Genomic DNA, 19,152 nt, shown 5'->3' with positions numbered 1-19,152 from the left:
GCGGGGATTACCCCGCACTGCCATTACAATGCGGGGATTACAACGAGAATCATTACAACGACTTTCGCTGGAGGGCGCTGTTGGATAGGGAATAGTTTAATTTTCTATCCAACACCTTCCCTACTGTCAACGTGAGCTGGAGTTGGAATAAAAAATTAAACTATTCCACTATCCAGAGCCCTCCAGCGACTGTCGTTGTAACGACTTTCGTTGTAATCCCAAGTTGTAATGGCACGCGTGGTAATACCACGCGTTGTCATGACATACAACCAAACAGATGTTATTGTGAACAACCATTCAAACCATGCCATGTTTGGACTTAAGCCACATTGCTCAGAGTAGACCAGGAACCCATAGGGCATCATATCATCCAATTTACTGTAGTATTAAACAGGCAAGAGGCCTCCTGCTCCTAAGATACTCATCCATGGACCCTAACACATGCATTTGCTAACCCATACAGCTACTGGCTCACTCATCTATACAGACAGTCTCACACACCCTCACCCACCCACACAGACACTCAGACAACAAATCAAGTACTCAGACAACCAATCACTCACCCATGCAGTCAGTGATCTACCTACTCACACACCCATACAGCCACTTGAACACCGACTGACAGACTGATACAGACATTCACACAACCAAGCACTCACCCATACATTCACTGAGACACCTAATCACTCACTTATATAGTCAGTTATGCACCCACTGAATCATCCATGCAGGCACACATACACCCACTGATCCACCAATACACCTTGGTATATATATTAAACGTTCTTAAACTTTTTAAAAACTGGATGATGTCATCAGTGATGTCATTTGAGATGTCATGAGTGATGTCACTGATTATGTCATGAGTGATGTAATATGTGCGGTCATAAGCAGCACATTGTGGGTGCATGGGTTATTGTTAGCTCAGCTAACTTTAACAGCTGAATTTCACTGATTTCGTTCGAGTGAAACGTGAGCCTAAATATAATGTCCCTGTAACTTCTGCATTATTCAGTTGTACACCCATTCATGAAATGTTTTAAGTGTTTCCAATTGGAACTTATCCCATATGAATACTTCATGATAGTGCTGCAGGGGAACTTGGAGGTGCAAATGTTACACTGCTCATATTTAGCTATAATCTACTTTTCCCCTAAAGGCATTCTAAAATGCTTGCAGACATCACTTTCCTTTGTGCTTGCTGTTGCAAACCTGCATGGTTTAAAGTTGGGTTTTGGAGACATAGGAATTCTGACTCTTTGCAAGCGCAGTGGCCCTCGTCCTGATGATGCATCACTTGGGAACCGCCTACCTTGCATATACTTTTATTCGAACGCGATGCAGCCTATTCCAACTAAGGTAAGGACCGACGTAGGCTTATGAAAAGAGACGCAGATGCATCACCTTGTAAATATGGAGCAAAAACAGTATCGCTGGTGCATCAAAAAAATGGCACAACAGTGGTGCAAGCTCCTTATAAATAAGCCCCTCTGTTTTATATCCAGCCCACACTTCTGAGATGAATACAATGGCTTTCGTGAGGTGGGTGTTATCTTGGGTAGAGGCGCCACCAAACTGGCGACTCTGGCATTATGGGACCATAAGCCATTTGCAAATGGAGAGCAGGTGATAGAACTGGTGTTCGGTGACCAATAACGCCACTGAGCAGAGAGACTCTGCGCTGCACGTCTACAGTCCAACTGAAAAAGGCATATTTTCACTTTGTTTACCAAAGTTGAAAGACGTAAATACCATTATATTTGTATATTACTCATCTCTCCACAAAGTGTTTTTAAAAGGGGAGGTGTGCAGAAGATTGAGCAGTGTATTAGGTAAGACTCCAGGCCCATAGTTTATTGATGGACATACGTGGTAAACAAACTCTTGTATAGTCTCACAAACACCATCACACACATGTACAACAATATTAGGAGGCAAACGATATGTTGGTGGTGCTCCTCTACATTATTTTATTTCAGGGAAAGAGAAGTTTAACGAATAGACAGTGACATTTTGAGATTAAGGTCAAATGTCGTGGCTTGTAGTGCACACATCGAGATGGGGTATCTCTTTTGAACAAGAGGAGAGAGGTTCTGCGAAAGGCACTCACTCTGCTTTTTGTATTTCATTGGGCAACTCTTGTCTAAATAAAATACCGAATAGAGGGGCATATTATCAAGACAGGCGATAAAATTATCGCCGCTTTAGCGTGAAGGACATCTAACATGGGCTTCAATTGGAATTCCATAGAGCATATTATCAAGCCCATTATGGCCTTTTTAGCGGCAGTTTTCTCTGCTAAAGCGGCGATCATTTTATCGCATGTCTTGATTATATGCCCCAGAGTGCGCACAGATATGTTACCCTGAGTTTAAATATTTTATGATATCCAGGGAGATGGGAAGGGGAATAATACGATTTCCTATCACAAGTTTACTAGTTTTGGTACCTAATGTCTGTATGATTGCATTTCAAAGCATCCTTTTACTGCGGCCTTCAAACAGTTACGAAAGCCTCCTGCAAACAGATGTCCGCAGTGGTTTCTAAATTCAGTTAACCCAGCTGCAGCAGCTAAATCCATATAATCCTCATAATTCAGTTTGATTGGGACATGAATTGTGCTGCTGACTGGACAAAACTAAAGGGAGAACAGATGGGGATTCTGCGGTTGAAGGTTATGTAGCAAGTGAAACACGCAGATAGAAAGTCTTACATTTTGAAAGGTGTTTACTCCGACTGCAACTTTTCAAAAACGTATTTAAAAAAAATGTAACCAACTACAGTCTCCAGAAATGCAAACAAAGAGCTAATAAGGTGTTCAAAAACCCATGAATTTTCTAATGAGAAATAATGTGCACACATTATTTATGAGCAGTGCTTACTGAAATGAAAACACACGGGGCCTCATTTATGAGGCTATGCGTCACTTTTACGCCGCCGGTGCATCACTTTTTGTGACGCACCAGTGGCATAAAAAATGCACCTTGTTGCGCCATATTTACAAAGTGACGCATCTAGGTAGATGCGTCACTTTGTAAACCCCTGCGCCACATTATACCTGCGCCAGGTATAATGTATGCAAGGGGGGCGTATTGACACAAGAAAGGTCATAGAAGTGACGCAGTGAAATCTATGAGATTTCACTGCCGCACTTCTAGGACGCCGTTGAGTCAAAATCTTGCGCCTGCCTCACATCAGGCGTAAGACTGACGCAGGCTCTTTCACATGGGGCTTGCCCCATGTGAAAAGACGCATTGCTGGAATTGCATCACTTTTGTGACACACTCCAGCAATGCGTCACTTTTGCGCTTACAGATACGTCAGAAATACTGACGTATCTGTAAGTCCTTGCGCAATGATGCGTCATATTGTAAATTTAAGGTCATATTGTACATTTGAAGTTGTAAATATAACGCATCATTGGGGTCCTAAGTACGGCGCAATGAAAAGTGACGCATCGCTGTTTTCTCGCAGCTATGCGTCACTTTTCACAAATGAGGCCCACTGTATTTCCATCAGTAAATTGGAGTGTAGAGATTTGCTGCAGTTGTCATACAAATACAACATTTTGCAAAGGCTATTAACTGTACTTGTTTCAGAAAAAAATGACACTCTTCGCAGCCATCATTTACAAGACTCATACTATTGAGGGCCCGTATTTACACTGCTATTTCATTTTAGTTGTATTTATTTTCATAACAGTTTCTATTTTAAAAAAGCTTAATCATGTAAACCTCTCTTGATACATTGGGAGCCTCAAATCACAAGCTTGCTCTTGATAGGGGGCTAAATAAGACAGGTGTGCTCCCAAATCATGGACATGTTCTCTGCTTATATTTCTCTGATATAGCTTGAAAATATTTTGAAAAATCTTTGGGGCATATTACCAAGGGCCTTATCGCTGCTTTAGCGGGAATTTTTCCCGCTAAAGCGACGATAATTTTATCGCCCTATTACCTAGATGTAGCTAACACCAATTAGCGACAGCTAATACGCGATAGCGGGCATTTAGGGGCCCACTATGCATGTCAGCGATAATTATCGCTAATGACATGCAAAGTGGGTGTGCCAAGATGTTAGCGACTGGTAACAGTCTCTAACATCGCTATCACCTATTACCAACTTTTAGAAATAATCACGCTAAGCACGATTATCTCCAAAAGCTAACACCTGCCCAGAGCAGTTTTTAGCCATGTTATCCAACGGAAGGTGGATAACATGGCTTTTGAGATAAACCTTGATAATATCAAGGTATCTCAGCGGTAAAAATCATCGGAGCGCGGCGATATTTTAATACCCGCTAACTGAGCTCAGCTATAATTATCGCTATAGCTTGGTAATATGCCCCTTTACTTGCTTATTTGAAAAAAAAATCGCTGGTTGAGCAATGGTCAACAGTCCCATTCTCAAAGGTAATTATATGTCCCTTAGGTTCAATAGCACGCATTTGGTCTTAAGTTGGCGAAACTAGGAGAGAGGCATTATTTCTCCTCGTTTTTGCTTTTTTCAATGCGTGCTGCCATGTGCAGCATACATGTAAAAAGCAAAATTACTTGGTTTGTCCATGTACAGGAAGGTCTCCCTTCCTGTACGCAAACAATCTTTAAAGCAAATTACATTTTGTGACTTCCATGTCGCATAGAAGTGACAAAATGGCACTTGAAGATTGTTTATGTAAAGGAAGGGGTAACTTCCTGTACATAAACAATCATTCCCCTTCATGCAGACACCCTTCCACTATGGTGGTAGGGCACCTTCGTTGGCACTACACAGTTAAGTGCAGCACCAGCGCAGGGGGAAACGCAAAGCTGCACCATATTGTTGTAAATATGGCCCAGCCTTGGGTTTCTGAAGTGGCAGAGTGAGGCATTAAGACATGACGGCTAATGCCTCACTCCGCCTATTCCTTGAACACATGCCCCCAAGTTTAGATAAAAAGACACCCTTTAAAAAACCAGATCCTTTGTAAATTGTCAGGGAATTATTAAACAACTTCATAAAATGATTTGTTTTGAAAATGCGGATGTTATTTGCCAACAGATTAAATAACAGGAAAATGGTTACTTTAGGCAAATATTTACTAGGCAGCAGCAAATGGTTGAGATCGTTAAGTGAAGGAGATGTAACGAGACACACAACATTTGAGATAGTAATTGCAAGCACAGTATGGTATCAGTTTGGTAAGTTGTAAGTTGTTTGCTTTTCATTCGTTTACATTTCGAACTAACAGCAAATGTCCATGGGTCGTAATTAGGACAGAGGTTAATGAGGGAATATTTCTTAGGAATGATAGGGGAACCAAGGGTCTTTGTCTTAGAGTCAATGTATTGATCAACTTATTGATCGTTATGTCACAAAGTCAAACATATTGCAAGAAATGGATTATTGGCTGAGGGGGTGGAAACTCTACTCAAGCAACAACCACAATCCTTGTCAGGGTAAACCACAAAGGTCACTACATTAACCTAAGCATAACCTTCTGGTAGGTGGCACAAAACAGTCAGACTTCACTTAGATGCACAGTTAAAGTATTTATGCAGCACAGAACAGTAACAAAGTAAAAACACAACATAATAAAAATCCTAAATCTATTTAGTAATATAGTGTGAACATTAGTAAATAAAATGAGATACAAATGACAAAAATCCAATTAGCAGAACTGGAAATATGCATTTTTAATGTTTTAGGTAAGTATAGCACCTAAAAGCACAAAGCGCCACTTGCAGCCATCTGGTCATGCTAGACGTAGGGAAAAGTCACGAGTTCAGGCTGACTACGATGAAGCATGGCAATATAGGGGGTGGGCAGTAAACTCCTCTACGTTGCTGAGTTTGTAGAGTTTTGCCCACTCTGTGCTCCGCTTGGAGCGAGGAGCTCAGCAAAAACTCTACCAACCGTCACGTGAAAAAGTTTTTCTCACACGCAGCTCACCAATGTTAAGTTGGTGAGAGGGAAAAAGGAGCTCTAGACCACATCCTGGTGATATTTCTCAACAATGGTGGTTGCAGAAGATTGCTACAGCCCGAGTTGAGAAAGTTGCTGCTCTAGTTGTGAAAACTGTCTTACGAGTTGAAAATCTATTTGCGAGGCAGAAAGAAGCAGCACATTCTGGCATGGCACGTGGTGTTGTTTATCCTGCTTTTACAGCACCGGACAATCTCCCGGTTCTAAAAGTCAACATGAGCAGTGCGACAGACAAGAATTCCGCCTCTCACAGAACTCCTTGGAATCTCATGGAGTTTTTAAAACTGTGTCAATTCCGCCTACCTCTAGACGGGATACAGGGACGCAGTTAGCCCACTGAAAAAGTTAATTTGTAAAAGTCCGGTGTGAAGAGTTCAGAACTTCAGAACTTCAGGATTTCTCCTTTTCCTGGAAAGGAGTGCACTCTGATGGCAGTCAAGGGTCCAGTACCTGGGAAGGAAACTTGTGAAAATCAGGGACTAACTGTAGCAGAGGCCAGCAGGGCTCAGTCAGGTCCAGTAGCAGGGAGGCAATTGGAGTTTGCTGTGTCCCTTAAACTCACAATAGGAGACCAGTCAATTGATGCCTGAATAACTCAGGTGGCCTGGAATGAAGCAAACAGGTCCAGCCTGCCTTCAAAAAGAGCAGGGCAGGTCTCAAGCAGCAGGGTAGTCTTCCGGGAAAGAAGGCAAGTAAATTAAATTCTATTAGCATGATGCAGCACTAATTCTGCCATACACTATGGTAGCACTTTAAAACATGTCTCAGGCCTGCCATTGCATCCTGCAGTGCAACCTTAAAATGCTATTTCAACCTGGCAATAGAAACCTTTATGCCAGGCCTTAAACTTCCTTTGCAATACTTATAGAGTAGGTCCTAATCATAACAAAGGTATGGTGCATGACATTTAATAAGTAGAACATGTGTATTTAAGTTTTATGTTTCCTGACAGTGAAAAACTCCTAAAGTCATCTGTGACTGTTGTAGTATTCCATAGATTAACAATGAGTTATCTTATTAGACTAAATAGGTTATAACTTATGTTTGAAGACAGATAGAGAAATGCTTCTCCCACTCAATCAAATTGTAATTAAAATCCACTTTAACACTAAATTTAATATTTTTCGTTACTATTCTGAAAATAAACATTTTAGAACGTTGGCATTGTTCAGTCTTAACCAAATGTGCCTTCCTGTCAGTGTCCAGGTTCACATGACTTTGATAGGCTCTCCTGTGGTGTTCTGTGCATCCTTCTAGACATGGGACAAAAGAGCTTTGGGTGAAGGCAGGGTGTTCACCTCCTGAGCCGGATGTCCTTTGAGGTTGTACTCAGCCTTCCTGAAGTTCGAAAGGTAGCCTCAGGGTTTGCTCACCTCCTTCCTGACTTGTGAGGGCTGTTGACCCTGCCACTGACAAATGCAGTTCACACTAAGACCTTCTTGCCCTTTGTCACCCTAGACAGTTTGGACCCAAACCCAGGAAAGGTGAAGGTTAGACAAAGAGTGCATCCCTACCCACAGCCTGGTTCTTGGGATAAAAGTGGCACTTTCCGAACATCTCATTAAAATACTACAGGACCTGTGGAAGATTCAAAAGAAGGATGGCCTTCTTGTCTGAAGAATGAAGACTTACCTGCTTACCTTTATCCCAGGGCTCCCCAAAAGAGACTCGAAGGGTCAGTTGACTGACCTCCTGTTTTAGCTACAGGGAAACAACAATCTTCTGGAGCCCTTCTGGAGTCCTCCCTGCAACTGTCCAGCTAGTCATCACCAAATGGCCCTGCCTGGACCTGTTTGATGCACAGGTGGCTCTGTTATAGTACCTGGCCTGGCAGTATTGCCTGGACTGTTCCCATTGGGCACAGGGTCAAGACTGATTCGCATAAGGCTGGGTCCAAACTGGAATGGCATGGTGAGCAAAAAAATGATAGAGTTAGGCCCAAATTTCTGTACTGGAGTGAATATATGACATTGTTCTGCATTCTGTCCATCAATTGTTCTTTTTGCAAAGTCACGAACAATTTATTACCCACCAAAAGCGAGATAGTACAAGGCGACAGACCAATGTAACTGTGGCCAGAATGGATGACTGGAACTCGGAAAACTCAATCCCTTCAATAATAATCTATTAAAGAGATATTTAAGAAGAGTAATGTTTCTAAAAAACGTCTAGATTAATAGGTTAGGCTATAAAGTAACTTATTTGATAATAGTAGTGCCATGTAGTGACAAGTCAACTCACTTAAATAGTTGGAACAGCTATATCCAAAGGCCAGTTGCTGTTTTAGAAACAAATCATCCTAAGGAGATACTACATCCTTAATTCAGGTGCACACAATTAAAAAAAGTCGATAAGTCACTCAGATCCTATGCTAAGCACTGCTCAGCAACTATGTAAAAAAAGTGATCAGGGATAAGAATCCATCACGACAACCCATCCCAGTTATGGAACGCCAAATATATATATCTAAAAACTGCTAGTTTTTGCCTAGCGATATAACCCCATCTTTCCCATAAAGTGTATATATGGAGAAATGGGCAACTTCCAATTTATAGTCCATGAGACTCCCTCCACGGATATCTATAATCCAAACAGGTTGGACACCAGTATTCAAATTAACTTTCAAGATAATGTTAATAAATCCCCTAATGACAGATGAAGCTGGCCACAGTCCCTTGTCATCACCACAGCCATACCAGTGACATGGGCCCACCCTAGCAATATTGTACACATTGTCCCCGTCAATAAGGGCACGTAACTTCCACTCCTAGGATACTCACCATATGCGACACCAATGCTGAGTATATGGTATATGGTATGGTCTATAGCCTTCCGGAATATCAAAGCCCAAAATTGTGCAACAAGTAAAACCCCACATGGGAAATCAGCAAGAAATATTCATATCAGTTATATCCAACAGTTCAGCACCTGGATATGTACAATAAAAATGATATCTGTGATTATGGCTACCTGGGCTTCAACAAATGTAATTGTAATATAGATAACATAATTAAAGTTATCAAAATATTATTTGTACATCACACAAAAAAGTCCAACCTTGTTGCCATTTGTCCATTCACAACGTGTTAGACAAGCCGCTTATCTGTAATATCTTGAACCTATATCGTTGTCCAAGCAGTGGACAGCCAAGGCCCCAGTAAATGCTACCGTAGGTGGCTAAAGCATATCCAAATCCCCACCTTAACCTGGTCTCAATCTCCATTATCAGAGAGAGAATGCCTAAGAAAAAGAAACCAGAATGTCCCCGTTAGTACAGGTCATAAGTACCAAAAGTATTGCCCCCTTGATAAACTCACCATGTTAAGCACCGGCATCTAGAGTAGCCCAATCCCCATTCGATCGTGAGTGGAAGCAAGGTTAAAGAACCTCTGCTTTTAAATCCCCACGCCAGGCACGTCACACCGAACAACTGAGGCAGGGCGGCATTTTAAGATGGAATGCTAACCACTGTGAATAATATAGTGTATATTTCATTACCATCTTGAAATAGCAAACCCCTAATACTTCGTGTTGTGTTTTGCACAAATAAATATGTGTACATATAGAATTACAGCAATGCATCACACCTTGATGCAAAATGTCTAAGAGAATGGCAATAACCATAGGAGCACGAGAATATAGTGAAACGATTCTATAGTATTAAAGAGGGACAGAGAAATATCTATGAGCAAGTGCCATATTGGCAAAGTTGCGTTTTGTCCGAATGCATCCATTCAGCACCATATTAGAACGAGAAATAAATAAAAATCATTGTGATGAAACATGCTACTCGAAAACTGGTCAAGGTGGGCTATAGTAGTCACCCAGGAGGCATATGTACAAGACACCACGGACATCCTGAACATCTTGAGGGAAACCTCTTTTGACCCTGCTAACCAACTACTGGTTACAATTGATGACTGGAACTCGGAAAACTCAATCCCTTCAATAATAATCTATTAAAGAGATATTTAAGAAGAGTAATGTTTCTAAAAAACGTCTAGATTAATAGGTTAGGCTATAAAGTAACTTATTTGATAATAGTAGTGCCATGTAGTGACAAGTCAACTCACTTAAATAGTTGGAACAGCTATATCCAAAGGCCAGTTGCTGTTTTAGAAACAAATCATCCTAAGGAGATACTACATCCTTAATTCAGGTGCACACAATTAAAAAAAGTCGATAAGTCACTCAGATCCTATGCTAAGCACTGCTCAGCAACTATGTAAAAAAAGTGATCAGGGATAAGAATCCATCACGACAACCCATCCCAGTTATGGAACGCCAAATATATATATCTAAAAACTGCTAGTTTTTGCCTAGCGATATAACCCCATCTTTCCCATAAAGTGTATATATGGAGAAATGGGCAACTTCCAATTTATAGTCCATGAGACTCCCTCCACGGATATCTATAATCCAAACAGGTTGGACACCAGTATTCAAATTAACTTTCAAGATAATGTTAATAAATCCCCTAATGACAGATGAAGCTGGCCACAGTCCCTTGTCATCACCACAGCCATACCAGTGACATGGGCCCACCCTAGCAATATTGTACACATTGTCCCCGTCAATAAGGGCACGTAACTTCCACTCCTAGGATACTCACCATATGCGACACCAATGCTGAGTATATGGTATATGGTATGGTCTATAGCCTTCCGGAATATCAAAGCCCAAAATTGTGCAACAAGTAAAACCCCACATGGGAAATCAGCAAGAAATATTCATATCAGTTATATCCAACAGTTCAGCACCTGGATATGTACAATAAAAATGATATCTGTGATTATGGCTACCTGGGCTTCAACAAATGTAATTGTAATATAGATAACATAATTAAAGTTATCAAAATATTATTTGTACATCACACAAAAAAGTCCAACCTTGTTGCCATTTGTCCATTCACAACGTGTTAGACAAGCCGCTTATCTGTAATATCTTGAACCTATATCGTTGTCCAAGCAGTGGACAGCCAAGGCCCCAGTAAATGCTACCGTAGGTGGCTAAAGCATATCCAAATCCCCACCTTAACCTGGTCTCAATCTCCATTATCAGAGAGAGAATGCCTAAGAAAAAGAAACCAGAATGTCCCCGTTAGTACAGGTCATAAGTACCAAAAGTATTGCCCCCTTGATAAACTCACCATGTTAAGCACCGGCATCTAGAGTAGCCCAATCCCCATTCGATCGTGAGTGGAAGCAAGGTTAAAGAACCTCTGCTTTTAAATCCCCACGCCAGGCACGTCACACCGAACAACTGAGGCAGGGCGGCATTTTAAGATGGAATGCTAACCACTGTGAATAATATAGTGTATATTTCATTACCATCTTGAAATAGCAAACCCCTAATACTTCGTGTTGTGTTTTGCACAAATAAATATGTGTACATATAGAATTACAGCAATGCATCACACCTTGATGCAAAATGTCTAAGAGAATGGCAATAACCATAGGAGCACGAGAATATAGTGAAACGATTCTATAGTATTAAAGAGGGACAGAGAAATATCTATGAGCAAGTGCCATATTGGCAAAGTTGCGTTTTGTCCGAATGCATCCATTCAGCACCATATTAGAACGAGAAATAAATAAAAATCATTGTGATGAAACATGCTACTCGAAAACTGGTCAAGGTGGGCTATAGTAGTCACCCAGGAGGCATATGTACAAGACACCACGGACATCCTGAACATCTTGAGGGAAACCTCTTTTGACCCTGCTAACCAACTACTGGTTACAATTGACATCGAGTCACTGTATACCAGCATCCCCCAGGATGCTACGCTGGTGGCAGCAGCGCGGGCCCTGGGGTCGATGGAGTGGTTCTATGACACACCACAAACATTCATCATGCAGTGTGTCGAATTTGCACTTACAAGGAATTTTTTCGAGTACCGGGGACAACTATACCTACAGACCTCCGGAACTTCGATGGGGGCCACATTTGCTCCCAGCCTGGCCTGCATTTATGTGGGCCAGGTTGAGAAGAATGTGGTCCTCCATGGGTCCAATCCATATAGAGAGAATATTTCTCTGTGGAGACGTTATATTGACGACGTCCTCTGTATCTGGACAGGTACAGAGGACCGGCTCAATACATTCTTACAATGGCTGAACCAGGTGGATGAGAGTCTCCGTTTCACTTGGACCGTCAGTAACAGCTCGGTGGTATACCTCGATGTTGATATCACAGTGTCCGACTCTCAGTTGGTGACGAGTGTGCACCACAAAACTACGGATAGGAATTCCCTCCTCCACTACCATTTGTTCCATCCCAGATCCCTCCGGGACAATCTCCCGGTGGGTCAGTTCCTAAGGTACAGGCGGAATTGTTCGTCTACAGATACTTTTGTGGAACAATCCTCTGAGTTAGTCACCAAATTGAAACAACGGGAATACCCAACCAGAGTGATCAAACATGCACAGAAGAGGGCTTTCAAAACCCCACGTGATGTCTTGTTGGAGCGCAACATTAAAGAGAAGCAACCATGCCTCCCAGTAGTCACCACTTTTGATCCCCTCTCAATCAAAATAAGACAGATAATAAGGAAACATTGGTCGATACTTGACACAAGGGACCATAAAATGCCAACTCCACGCTTTGCATTTAAAAGAGCCTCCAACTTGCGAGATAAACTGGTACACACCCGCAACCCCAATACTGCTAAGACAAGTACCATTCCTCCTGGACATTATCCATGCGGAAGCTGTTCAGTGTGTGGGCTCACAACTGCCACAAAAAGTGTAACTCTGCGGGGGGGGCAAAACCTGGTTCCTCAACAGGTTTAGCAACTGCAACACGACACATGTCAATTACAGACTCATGTGGAGCTGTGGCCTTTACTATATCGGTCTTACCACTCGTAAGGTCAAGATAAGAGTACAGGAGCACCTTAGTACTATAAGAGCAAAGAAATTGACAACTCGCTTGGTACAACATTTTAACATCCCGGGACATGACCCCAAAGATTTGAAATGGACTGTATTGGAGAAGGTGGTTGGTGAAACTCACAACCTGGAGAACATTCTAGCAAGGAAAGAAGCAAAATGGATATTTCTGGAGAAGGCTGACCAGGAGGGGCTTAACGAAAACATTGAATGGAATAGGATTAGCAGGCGATAACAGGGCTCTGTTGTTACCCTCTTTCCATTGTCCCTTATTGCTACATCCAACACATCACTGCAAGATGTAGCGCCCTAGTGTAATTGCCCTCGCCTTTGCCCATTTACATATGCATCACGATCAGGTACAAGCAATGAAAAACTAGGGACTGTGCTCCTCATTACACACTTGCCTGTCCTCTGATGGCTTACCAACTGACCAAACACTACCATGGGTGACTTATTTTAGACACTAGGCGCTGATGGATTATCTGGTCACCGTACATCGTAGTTGCCCCGTACATAACTAGTTTGGAATAATCCAGTACTCCTATTAGGTCCGTTTTGGAATCACTAAATGGGGGGCCTTATTATTAAAAAAAAAATTATTTTATAGAAGTGCTTAATAAGGTTCTTATTCCTGCTCCCACGTAAGTGTGCACATTTCCGAGGCAGTAAGGGGTTACTAATATCGCTCTGAATTACTAAACTAGCTGTAGTATGGGTCTGTCATGAACCCATTCCAAGATGGCCGCGCCTCACGTCTACGTGGTGGTCGGAGTCGCGTCCCCCTCCTGCTACTTCCGCATCCCGGCAGTGAGTGAATGCGTGGATCGTCGGAAGCGCCGGAGGGACTCGGCGACAGTAAGGAGGCTGGGTGGCTGTCGGCGTGTGTGAATGGGGATATTAATGTACCGATGAGATTTAACCTGCATTTTGCAATAGATGTGGCGGCTCTGGACGCACTATCGAAATTTCAATTATGAGCAGAATTTGTTGAAGATGATGGAGAGTGTGTTATGCGGGGGTTTCCTTTAAGTACTACTCCTTTTTTCCCCCCTCGCTTGAATATGGATGTATCGCCCCTAAACTCCGGTAATGGGCAGCGAACCAAGGGGGCTGGTCTATTGGGAATTACCTGGATAAGGCTGTACTGGTGATATCGCAACAGCTACTTGCATCTATGGAGATATTAACTTGCAACTGCATGATTTCTGTCTCCTTATATGCTCAGGTGGCTGTGATTATTTCTGGTCACATGCTGGGACACGTGGGCACATGAGAGGTGCTGGTATGTGCTAACGTAGCACCCTCAAGGTAAAATTACCTTAATTGTGTGTCAATACTAAGCTGCTTCAGTGATGCCCCAACTGTAGGGGTCTGAATGGCGCTTTGAGCGTCTCTCCTTTTTATATTTTTCACACAGGTCCATAAATTGCATGAAAAGACTGAGAATGTCTTACCCCTCATTGCCCTGATGAAATCGCTAAAATATGCAGCGATGAAACATGTCGGCTTGAGAACAGAAAGTGTTATGGTACATATTTACCATTTTTAAGAAGTGGGGTTCTGCTGCATCATAATAAAACGGTAAAGCAAGCATAACCCTACCACACATTTACATATTGTTTGTGTGTTTGGTTAGGGGTCTTTATATCTTTTCTCTGTACACTATAAGTGTGTGTTAGTGGTGAGACGTTTGTCACTATTTGTGTTTTTCACATCACCATTCTCACGTTTGCACTATTATCTTCTTTTAGTGCACTTTTGTCTTTTCACATAGAGAGAGTGGCCAATGATGATAAGTGGGTATACCGGTAATTACTAACCGGGAACCCCCTCGGGTGGTGCTACCGTGAGGTACTCTCTCTATCTTTCACACTTTTTTTTTTTTGTGGATGAAGTAATTGTGGCCCTGTGTGATTTTAGAACCTATACACATCCTGACCATAGGATTTCTGATATTGACAAATCCCTGGGGACACTAATGATAAGGGGTCCCTATTCTTGTTGGTCTTTTATGTGGATGTGCACACATATAGGTGAGGCTCCATTTGTTTAAATACTGTGTGAGTGGGGGGCCGCCTTACCTATTCCTTCCCCCTATACCCCCAAGTGATTGGTCGGGCTATAGTATAACCCATAAGCAAGGAGGGTGTAGAGTAATCTCGTAAGTAATACCCCACTTAAAACAAATAATCAGTAAGATGAAGCTGTCAGAAATGTCCAATATGTATTTGGAAAGATGTTTTCACTAACCCAGGGCGCAGTACTAAGCTATGCTAATGGAGCATACAAAGTTTGTACTAATTTGCACTCCGCAAATTGCACGTAGCACAGTACAAAAACTGTGCTTAATCATGTAGCGTAGCAGCTAAATCAACAAAATCCTCAAATGCTTTGATAAAGCAATTTTACATGCTAAAAAGCTGCAGTTCCAGTAGTCGTTACTAGATGTCCCTCACGAGTCAAATGCAAATGCATTGAAAGCCTTTCATTAAGCTTTTACATTTGACTCGTGAGGGACATCTAGTAACGACTAGTTGAACCGTAGCTCTTTGTAGAATTATTTTGATATTGGATACTATAATATTCACTGCCAACTGCTAATCTCGTCCCATAAGGCTTTGCCATTCTTTTGCTCACCACACTACCCCAGTTTCCTGAACACAAACTGACACAAACTGTTAATGTGGATAAAATAAAGAGATTGCAACAACTGAAGAAGAAAAATATTAGAACCCAATTACACGCAAAAGTATTGTTAGAACATATAAAAAACAATACTATTCCTGTAGGACTTCATGTCAAGAACATCCCTGTAATTTTTATCACAGAAAAGCCTTACTTGAATAGATTTGGTGGCGTCGGAACTAAATGTTCAATAGATTGGATGGCATTATCTGTAGAAACAGCATTGAGATTAAATAAGGAAGAATTGAGAGAGATTAAGGCATTAGAACAAGAAATACTGGAGACACCACTATTAAGGATTCCAAACAATTGTTGGAATCTGCTGAGAGGACAATTGCAGAGTTCACGGTTCATAACACAAATCTAAAAATTACTAAGGTAGCAAGAGATATAAAAAACTTTAAGTTGGAAGAGGTATACCCTTTTTTAAAAGACGATTTCTACCAGAATAATAACCCATTTTTATTGAACCTCCAATATAGAGGTAGATCTCGTAATAAATTAATTACTTTTTCCGAGACATCGTCAGACTCTGATCAAGGGTCATACATTGGCTATGATTCATACCCCCAATATCCGAGAGCATTACCACCTTTTTTAGGTAGAGGCCGGTATCAAGCAAGGGGAGGGGAACCACGATGGAGGGGCTACAACCAACAAGTGGGAATGTTTCAACCACAAGGCCTATTCCAACAGTCCGAAAAATATCAGAATCAGGAATCAGAGCCTTTCCGTACACGGAAGAAAACTTACAGCCGTTAAGTATAAATACGATTGAAGTGGGAGAAAAAGCTGACACCATACCTATTTACAATCTGTCTAACTACACTCCAACTGAATCAGAACTATCATTGCTATCAAAAGGACTTTCATTTGTGCCAACTGCATTTCAAAATCCAGTAGAGACAAAAACAGACATCCTGCATTTCCTCAGAAAGGTCAGATTAACAGACTTTCTTTATGGAAAGTGAATGTAAAGAACAGACTAATACAAGTGGGTTAAAGAATAAATCCAAATGTATCCCTGAAAGTACATTACTTCTGGCAGAAATCTTGCTATTTGAGGACCAAGTCCTACGAGAATTGGACAGTTTACCAACTAAAAAGATATGTTTTAATGCAAATTGTAGTAAATAAGAAATGACGGAACTTAAAGACCTGTCAAAAAATCTGGTGGTAATAATCAAGCTGGCAGACAAAGGGGGTGGAATAGTTCTCTGGGATAAAGATAAATATGATCAAGAAGAAATTGGCCAATTATCCAATGCAATACACTACAGACCATTGGAGAATAACCCTACATCAAGATTAAAAAGAGACATTTTTGAAATAACAAAGGAAGGTCTAGAAGAAGGCTGGCTATGTCAAAACGAATTTGATTTCGTGAACAGTGACCAAAATAAAATACCCAATATCTATGTCCTGCCGAAAGTACATAAATAAATAACTAATCCACCAGGCAGGACTATAGTGTCTGCCTGTGGTTCAATCTTAGAGCCACTTGCCAAATACATTGATACTTTTTTAATTCCTCTGGTAAAAGATACCCAATCATATATTAGATACACAATGAATTTGATATCAAAGGTAGAAGGTTTACCATATAACACAGAGAAACAACTATTGGTATCCTTTGATATCGAATCACTATATACAAACATACCTCAAGACGAAGCTTTGGCAGTAATGAGACATATTTTGGATTCACAAGAACGTCCATATCAGGTCCCGACAGAATTTTTAACATCTTTATCGACCCTCTGCTTGAAGAATAATTTCTTTACTTTTAAAGATAACCTAATTTTGCAAATATCTGGAGTGGCTATGGGTTGTAGTTTTTTATCCGAGATAGCCAATTTAGTGATGGTAGAGTTCGAAAAGAAATGGATATACAGCAACACAATCCCTTTAAGAACCAGGTGGATTTTGGTGTCGCTATATAGATGACATTTTTATGATTTGGAATGGAGAGGAGTCACTTTTAAAAGATTTCCACAATTGGTTAAATTCACGAACCCAGGAATTTAATTTTACCCTGTCTAGTGACCAAAATAGATTACACTTTCTGGATGTATACATTAAACACAAGAGTGGACAATTGCTAGTTAGTCCGTGTACGAAACCTACAGACCAGAAAACGCTCTTACATTTCTCGAGCAGTCACCCTCGCATGTTGAAAGAAAATTTGCTGTATGGACAATTTCTTCGTGTGAGGAGGAATTGTAGTAATAAAGAGGACTATTTTGCCAATGCAGAGAAACTTAAATACAAATCAGTGGCCCGTGGTTACCCAAAAAGATTGGTAAAAGTTGCTCTTAAAAGAGCTTGGTATACACCGAGAGAGGTTTTACTAGTGCCAAAAGTACAAGAGAAAAAAAAACCCATTTACATGTGTTCTCGCATATGATCCCAAAGCAAATAGAGTCAAAAAATTGATTCAAAAAGATTGGAAATTAATTGAACATCTAGGAATTCCAAAGCCGCTCTTTGCTTTTAAAAAGGGTAAAAATGTTCGGCAACAATTGGTGAGAGCAGTAAGGAAACCTGAACCCGAACAAAAACGTCTAAGAGGGTTGCTGAAGTTACCTTCAGTAGCAGGACATTATCGATGTCAGAATTGTGTAGCATGCAGGTTAAAGGAAGATTCTAAAGAGATTGATATAAATGGTCAGATACACCATCAGAGAACTTTTTTCAAACTGTAACTCAAAAAGTACAGTCTACTGTATTAAGTGTCCAGGCAATAAGTTTTATATAGGACAGACAACACAAATCATTAAAAAATGAATTTTGCAACACAAGTCACGGGCAAAATCCAAAGTATAAGGTGCCCCGCTTGTGCATCACATTCAAGCTTTGAATCATTCAGAAAATGGCATTGAATGGACAGTTTTATGTACATTGGGGAAGACAGAGTCTGATGAAGTAGAAACCACATTGAATCGATTAGAAGTCAGACTAATTGAAAAATATCACACTGCGTTAACTGGCCTTAATGATAGAGATAACATTTGGGCTCTGTTACAATTACTCCAGTTATGACATTTTCAAACTGCATATGGTGACACCTTTTATCTTACAGACATGTCTAGATTGTAAGGGGTGGTGGCATAACAGTGGGTTATAAGGTATTTACTTTGGTACATATAATATATATATATATATATATATTACCTACTGGCGGTCGCCAGTAGGTATATATAGTTAGGATTTTTTCTCTATGGGATTTTTGAAAATTCTATGTCTAATAACTTTGGCGTTTGTGGACGGAATTGGCTGAAATTTTCAGGAAAATGGAACATTTTGTTTCTGAGCAGCCCCTGACAATTTGGGGGGGTTTCATCAAGGGGGGGCCAAGAAAAATGGTGGGTCCCAAAACGCGTTTTTCCCATGTTAATTTCCATAGGGCGGTTGGCCTCACTTTTAGCTCGAACGGCTGAATGGATTTGCACGAAACTTGGCAGAATTGTAGGGACTGTTAGCCCGATGTGCCTTTGCTAGGTCTCAATATATGTGCTCCAGTGGATTTTGAGTAATTTAGGTTCAAAAAAAGATATATATCTGGGCGGAGCCTAACCACACATCTGATCTGATTGGCTGTCAGCAC

Source organism: Lissotriton vulgaris, chromosome 1_1, assembly GCF_964263255.1.
Source record: "Lissotriton vulgaris chromosome 1_1, aLisVul1.2, whole genome shotgun sequence".
NCBI lineage: Eukaryota > Metazoa > Chordata > Amphibia > Caudata > Salamandridae > Lissotriton > Lissotriton vulgaris.
Note: the sequence above shows the minus strand (reverse complement) of the source record.